Raw genomic sequence first — 7,713 nt, 5'->3', positions numbered from 1 at the left:
CTTTTTCTATGCAACCTCTAGGGAAGGAATAATTTTTCCTTGAACGTTTCAAAGGTCTTCAAGCTCATTTAATAATTAAATTGTCATGATATGGATTAACAGGGGAAAAAAAAACATAGTTTCATGATGTGTGTACAGAGGCCCAATAGTGAAATTGAAACCCCAAGAAATTTCCAAGGCAAGCAGTTTTTATACTTTTTAGACAAAGAGGCAGTAATCTGTGATGAATTGACAAGACAAAGAAAAATTAACTTTGGGAGCTTCAATTAGTAAGGAATTCTAAACCGAATTTGGGCTGGAGTAGTAAATCTTAAAAGTAACAAGCATTGTTTATACAACCTTCTTTGCTATAAATTTCCTATTTCTGGTGATAAGGATGTCTCTTTACCTTCTGTTACAGGCAGGGCACCTTTCACATGGGAGATTTATTTTCCGGTTTGTAGAGACAAAGAGAGGAGGAGGAGTTACAGTGTTCTTTCTGCATTGACTATTAAGTAACTTTTGTTTAAAATAATCAATATGCCAAAGTGGCGCATTTTGGGGCAGTGGGTCCTTGGCCCCTACAATCCCAAATTTCAGTTGTATTCAAACACTGTAACATTTAATGCACCATTTATATCTATTTAATGGGCAAGACGTGTCATTACGGTTTTACTTTGAGGACCTGCAATGTTTTTGATATTAAGTTTTTAGTATTTTTTCTTTTACGAATCTTGATGTGTTGACTGCTGTGCTGATATAACCACAGCAGAAATTTAGTAAATTTCAATACAGATCAAGACATTTTTAAAACCAGTTTGTGCAGTAAGCTGAAGGAGTGTTAAATTCCTTTTGTTTGCATTTAGGCTGCTTGCTTTGAAGTGGAATCCTATCAAGGAAAGCCCTTGGGGCCTCCTCAACATAAGAGATCAATTGTATGCTGGTAGATTATTTAAAGGTCATTTTGTCAGAGGATTTTTGAACTGGATTCTACACTACTTCTGCCACCCACTTTTCTTAGTGACAGATTAATTTCCTTATGCTTCTTGTTTTTTTAATTATTACTATTTTCTAGAAGGATTTATTTCTTTAATATTTACCCTGAGTATTTAATTAAGATTCTCAAGTAATTATAAACCTTTCAAGTAGAAGAGACATGCATTTACAATAAATACAGTACATGGATAGTTTTAACAAGAAAAATAAAGAGAAACCATTTCTAACAAGGGATTTCTTATGAGGAAATGACAGTTTAGAAATTACAGTTTTGAGATGTGGGTAGTACACTGGTCATTATCTTTAGACCAATCTAAACAAAAACATTTATCTCCTATAATACCATGATTCTGGATAGGAACATAAGTTAGATGTGGTAGAAAAGAGAGAAAGTAGCAGAATAATTAGGCCCCTATTAATTTTTTAGAAATTATAGTTATATATTTTGAATATGTAGAACAGTGAGTATCTGTTGTTTGTTTGATATGATTTCAAATCCGCTTGTTTATGACCGAAAGAAAAGTTGTTTTTAGAAGTAACACGTTGCTTGGATATAAGAATTGAGTAAGTTATGCCAGGGTGTCATCATCTGATCTGTTCTCATCAATAATAACTCAATGTTCAGCCCCCAGTGGAGGCTTACAAAAAAAAAAAAAAATGAAGAAGCAACTATGGCAAGGGGATATTAAGACTGTAAATACCTAAAGTTTGTGAGGACTCTCTGAGAGTGTTCGGTCTGGGCAAGGTTACACTTTGCTATCTAAAATAGCTCTCTGAAGACCTTGGGGCATTAGCTCCAAGGAGATCAAGGTGACTCTTTTATCAGCAGTGGTGAAAACAGGCGGTGGCCATAAAGACCATCTTGCCATCAACATCAGAGCCTTTGTTCCCTAGCAATGTGCTCTAGCAACAGGGGACTTTCACTTTTGCTCTGGCAGCTTGACATCAGCTCTTGGTTGGCTAAGCTGTCTCTCCTGAGTACCAACTTGTAGTTGAGGTGTACCTCAACTAAATTTGGACTTATTCCTTTCATCTCCCCCTGCCTGGAGCAATAGTGTGATTAATCTATCATTGGTTTGGAGTATGTAATTTCTTTATTGGCTTATTAAGAGGCATTATCCTAGGGATGCCTGGGAGGCTCAGTCCATTAAGTGTCTGCCTTCGGCTCAGGTCATGATTCCAGGGTCCTTGGAAGAGCCCCATGTCTTCTGACTCCTGGCTCAGCGGGGAGCCTGCCACTCCCCCTGCTTGCACTCTCTCTCTCTCTCTCTCTGACAAATAAATAAATAAAATCTTAAAAAAAAAAAAAAGAGGCATTATCCTGTATGCCATTGGCTTGTGAAATTCCCACAGCAAAACTGTGTTAAATACATTGTTGGCAAACGCAGTCTCTGAGCATAAATTTGCCTCCCCAAACAAAACACTATCACAGTCATACTGTTTTTATTATTTTATTGAAGTTAAGTGTTTAGATATTTTCTTGCCATATATATACTCTTAAACTGAGTTATAGCACCATCTATACTACCAAAATAGAAGAAGAAAATCATAATAAAAAGTCTATTCATGTGTCATTTGCCATGACAGACTTGACTAGTTTGAAAGGTATATTAAGTAAAATTAGTATAATTACTAAATATAGCTATTTCTTGTTCTTGGAGCTTTTTTATAGGGGATATAATTCTGATGCACTTACTTTGATTGAATTCCCTCTACTATCATGAGAATAATTGCTTTACTCATGTATACTTGCAATTTTAATCACAAGTTCTTATTTACTAGGAATACTTGATTAAGTAGATCTTTAAACCCTGCATGGATATATGTTCTTTAACCCACCAGAGAATTAAAATGTAACATTTAAATGGCACTGATACATATAAAAACTGATTTTATAGACTTGTTTACTAGCTTTACTTATAATTAGTATTTTCAGAATTTCAAAGGAAAAGAAAAATAGACCAGATAACTTGTTGAATATTGCAAATATTATAAGCCATTTTTAACATGAAAAATATGGGAACCATTTAAGTTTCTAAATAGCACACAAAAAAAATCAAGGTGCCATGCAATAACCATGCTCATCATTACAAAAAAAAAAAAATTCTTTCATTTTTGGCTATAGTTAAGTGAAATCTATGTAAGTCTTCTAGACACTTTCTTTGGTACTCAGATGCATGTTTTTCAAAGTAAAATTCCTTAATAATATTGTTCCATGAGACATTGTCCCCCACCTGACCACCTATCTCTGAGTCTCAACAAAAGTCATATAATGGTCATATAATTTGGGGAAATAATGCATGTTTGATTATCCTCCTGGAGGGTTGAAAAATATTTAAAGACTGAAAAAGTCTTGCAGTAAAGAAACATCTTTAACTTTGTTTACCCCAATGTTTCCCAAACATATATAACCATAGAAATGAAAAGCAAGAAAAATAACAGTAAGTAAATATTTATTAGTATCTCAGGGAACTATTTTTCTCAGGAAAACTTCCGGGAAATACTGCAAAATATCACTGGAAAACTTGGAGGTTGCAACTTTAAAAAGAAGAACATCAGAATTGGCACATTGCTAGATTATCCTTCAGAGTTTTCTCCAGGTGGCCATTCAACACAAAGGAGTTATAAAAACACTCCGTTGTTATCTGAGAGCTCTGTTCCACTTAATTAGTTTGAAACTTTCTAGAGTATTTTTTGAATCAATAAAAATTTTAAATGGGGATAAAATCTATGGTGTAAATTTTTTTTTTTTTAAACTCACATTATGCCATAGCTACAAAGAGGAAGACCCTCATTTGTGTTCCCTTTTATATTTTTTCTCTCTGACCCAAAGGTACCCTTTTCACTGGTTTGGGGTGGAAAATGATATAGAAAAATAAAAATAAGACCAAAGCCAAATACTACAGCTTTATAATTTTCATAATGGCTACACGAGAAACTCACAAATCAAATCCACAATAAAAAATAACTATATATTTGAACTTAATCAATTATTTTTATTTTGTTTTATTATTTAAAAAAATATTTTATTTATTTATTTATTGAGAGAGAGAAAGAGCCCACACATGCACATGCAAGGAGGGTGAGCTGAGGGAGGGACAGAGGGAGAGGAAGGGGGAGAGAAGCAGACTCCCCACTGAGTGTGGATTCCCTGTCCTGGGGCTTGATCCCATGACCCTGAGATTATGACCTGAGCCAAAATCAAGAGGTGGTCACTTAACCGACTGAGCCATCCAGGTGTCTCAGTTATGTTTATTTTAGATAACCTCCACACAAGTTTTGCAAAATTACTCTTACTTTTTGTTTATTTGCTTTACAAAATGGTACTATTGGGTGTTGTTGTTATTATTGTTATTGTTTTAGGAACATATGCCCACTGAGGATTTGCATCCTGCTCTTGCTGGAGCCTGCTTATGCCCTCCAGGTCTCACCCCACCAACCCGGGAGCTGTCAATGAAACCACAATATTGTATACTTACTACTCACAAGAGTAAATTTTGCTTATGATATGGACAACTATTTGTTAGCTTATAAAGTCTTCTTGCACTGTATCAAAGTTTTATACATTACCTGATATTCTTTTTTTTTTTTTTTTAAGATTTTATTTATTTGAGAGAGAGAGAATGAGAGACAGAGAGCATGAGAGAGAGGAGGGTCAGAGGGAGAAGCAGACTCCCTGCCGAGCAGGGAGCCCGATGCGGGACTCGATCCCGGGACTCCAGGATCATGACCTGAGCCGAAGGCAGTCGCTTAACCAACTGAACCACCCAGGCGCCCTAACTGATATTCTTTAAAGTTGTAGCTTGATGCTATATTTATTTTTGTGCAGAGTGCAAAGGTACTTCATAAACGTTCATTCACGTAGTCATCTTTCCTGGGGCCACACAAATTACTACTTACTATAGATACACAGGGTCATGATGCCAACTTTCACTGTCATCATTGGCTTATCATAAATGCTATTTATAAGGACTTGGCTTAACTTAATGTATAGATTGGCTGCTGTGTGTCAGAAACTGTCATTGAAAAGTTTTGAAACATTCCTCTGTCTGTAACCATGTGCTCTTATCACTATATAATGGGATTTTAACAACAGACAGTGCTATGAATCTATCAGAACACCACTGTACAGAAAGGGTGGCATGGAAATAATACTAGTGTCACTGGTATGTTATGAGCTACACACAAGGCCATTGTTAGTGTCATTGTTAATAAGTGACTTTCAGGACAAGGTGGAGCTGGTATTAACTCATCATAATTTTATAACCAGCATCGCTCTACTGGTTTTCACCTATCATCAAAATAGAAATTTTCCAGTGCAAGGCATTACCTTAACAGTATCCAATTCAAAATGATTTAAAAACATGTTCAATCATGTGATGAGCTCATTTTTAGCCTGTCTTCACAATCTCTCTTTAAACTGCCTACAAATTGAGGGGGGTGGTGTGTGAAGTAAATATACCAAAATTTATAATTATTGTTTCTGTGAGATATATAACAGATTCCTACTGCATTTCTAATTAGGAAACGATCAATAAATATGTTCAAAATCCTTATTCTTTTTGTTCTTAAGATGTTTTAGAGATGGTTTTTATATCAAATTTCTGTTTCTTTCTACTCCGGCTTTTGCAGTATATGTGTATGTATATGTGTGTTTATGCATAGAGAAGGATATAGCAGACATATGATGAATTTAGTCATGAAAGAGGTAGACAACTAAATGCAATGCATATCACCCCAAATACACATTTAGTTTGCTTCAATTTTAAATTATATAATATTTGGGAAACATTTCTTCCTTCTTTCTTTTATTCTATTATTTATCATTTAATTCAACAAATATTGAATGGTTAACTGTGTGCTTGGGTTTGTCATAGACACTGAATGTAAAGATTAGTATGGAAGTCTGTATCACTGGGAAAGCAAGCATATAAAGGATGATACTATAATGTCATAAATCCACTACTACAATAATATTGATAGATATCAATAATATATAAATTTGAACATTTTGTATACAGGAAATGTAGAAAAAAAGCAATAGTAGGTATTCCATGATATTTGGAAAATAGAAAAATTAAAAATTTGGAAGTAAATCTTCATTGTTTATCCTCAAGGGTCTTATACCAGAAAGTTATATTTTGTAGGGATGACTAAAATACAATTTAGCAGACAATTATTTAGTTAAGATGGTTAACTATTAATTCTCAGGTCTTTGTACAGCTTCATCAATGTGTCCAATCCTTTGTTTATTCAAAGAGTATGTGTTCAAAGAATACACTTTATAACATTGATTTGGTTTTCAGCATAGATATTTATCCTGGTAAATATGGTTTCTATAAAAAAAGATTACTTTTAGTTCAATAAGTAGATCAATACTTCAAGTCAACTGACTGCCATTCTTTTTGTTTTCTTTTTTTTTAAGATTTATTTATTTATTTGAAGCGGAGAGGGGCAGAGGGAGGAGGAGAGGAAGAGAATCTTAAGCAGATTCCCCACTGAGCACAGAGCCTGACTCAGGGCTCAATCTCATGTCCCTGAGATCATAACTTGAGCTGAAATCAAGAGTCGGATGCTTAATGTACTAAGCCATATAGGCACTCCCTGACTGCTATTCTAATCTACATTTTATTTTTTCTGAGTTTGATCAGAGTGTATTATTCTATCAGATATTGTTCAAAAGAGGAAGAAATATCCACTGGTTATATGCACTAGAGATGAGAGATTAGGTCTTGCTGACTTTAATAGCATTTATGTCTTTATTACGTATATTTCATATTATCCAGTAGAATGTACACATAGTAAGTGGCACAATATTTGTTAAATGATCATTTACTATTATCATTTATATGATCTATTTTAATTTCTGATTGACACTATTAAGGATTAAAACATTTATGACTAGTATTAAGATTGAACTGGATGACACCAGATGTAATTTGTGTAGGTAACAAGTAAGTTTTCTGTTACCAAATATCAACTTGTCCTACCATGGAACTTGGAATTGGAAAACTTTGATTTAAATCCTGAATCTTCAGAATGTGGCCTCAAATAAGTCATTTTACTTCTCTTAAGCTGGGTTTTATCAGTTTTAAAGTAGAGTTCATACTATTTGTTTCACTCAGTTGTGATGAGAATTTTTATTTTTTTATTTTTATTTTTATTTTTATTTTTTTCCTTATGTGATGAGAATTTTTAAAACATAACGTATAAAAAGGCATATTTTAAATTGCAAAGCACTATGTATTTGTTATGGATATAAATCATATTCTATCATTGTTTAGGATGATAGTCCACTAAAAGCCACTCTGTAGAAATGGGATCAAGAGGTAATGATGGGGCAGGGGAAAGATGGACAAAAGGAGTGAGAAGAGAAAATAATATGGTATAAGAATCATATTTACGTTAGTTTTGTTTTCTGGGACTGTAAATTTGATTTAACTTTTAAAAGTCAAGTTAAAAATCAAACAATGTAATTTATCTGCTAATAAAAAAAGTAGATAAAACCATCTTAACAGATAAAGAAAAGGCATTTGACAAAATTCAACATATTTCATGATAAAACCTCTCAGCAAACTAGGAACAGAAGTGAATTTTCTAATGATAGAAAGCATTTACAGAAGATTTACCACAAACATCATATATAATGCTAAAACATTGAAAGCTTTCTGTTTGAGATAAAGAACAAGATAAAGGGCGCCTGGGTGGCTCAGTTGGTTAAGCGACTGCCTTCGGCTC

Source organism: Mirounga leonina, unplaced genomic scaffold (assembly GCF_011800145.1).
Source record: "Mirounga leonina isolate KUSES-001 unplaced genomic scaffold, KU_Mleo_1.0 Mir_165, whole genome shotgun sequence".
Lineage (NCBI taxonomy): Eukaryota > Metazoa > Chordata > Mammalia > Carnivora > Phocidae > Mirounga > Mirounga leonina.
Note: the sequence above shows the minus strand (reverse complement) of the source record.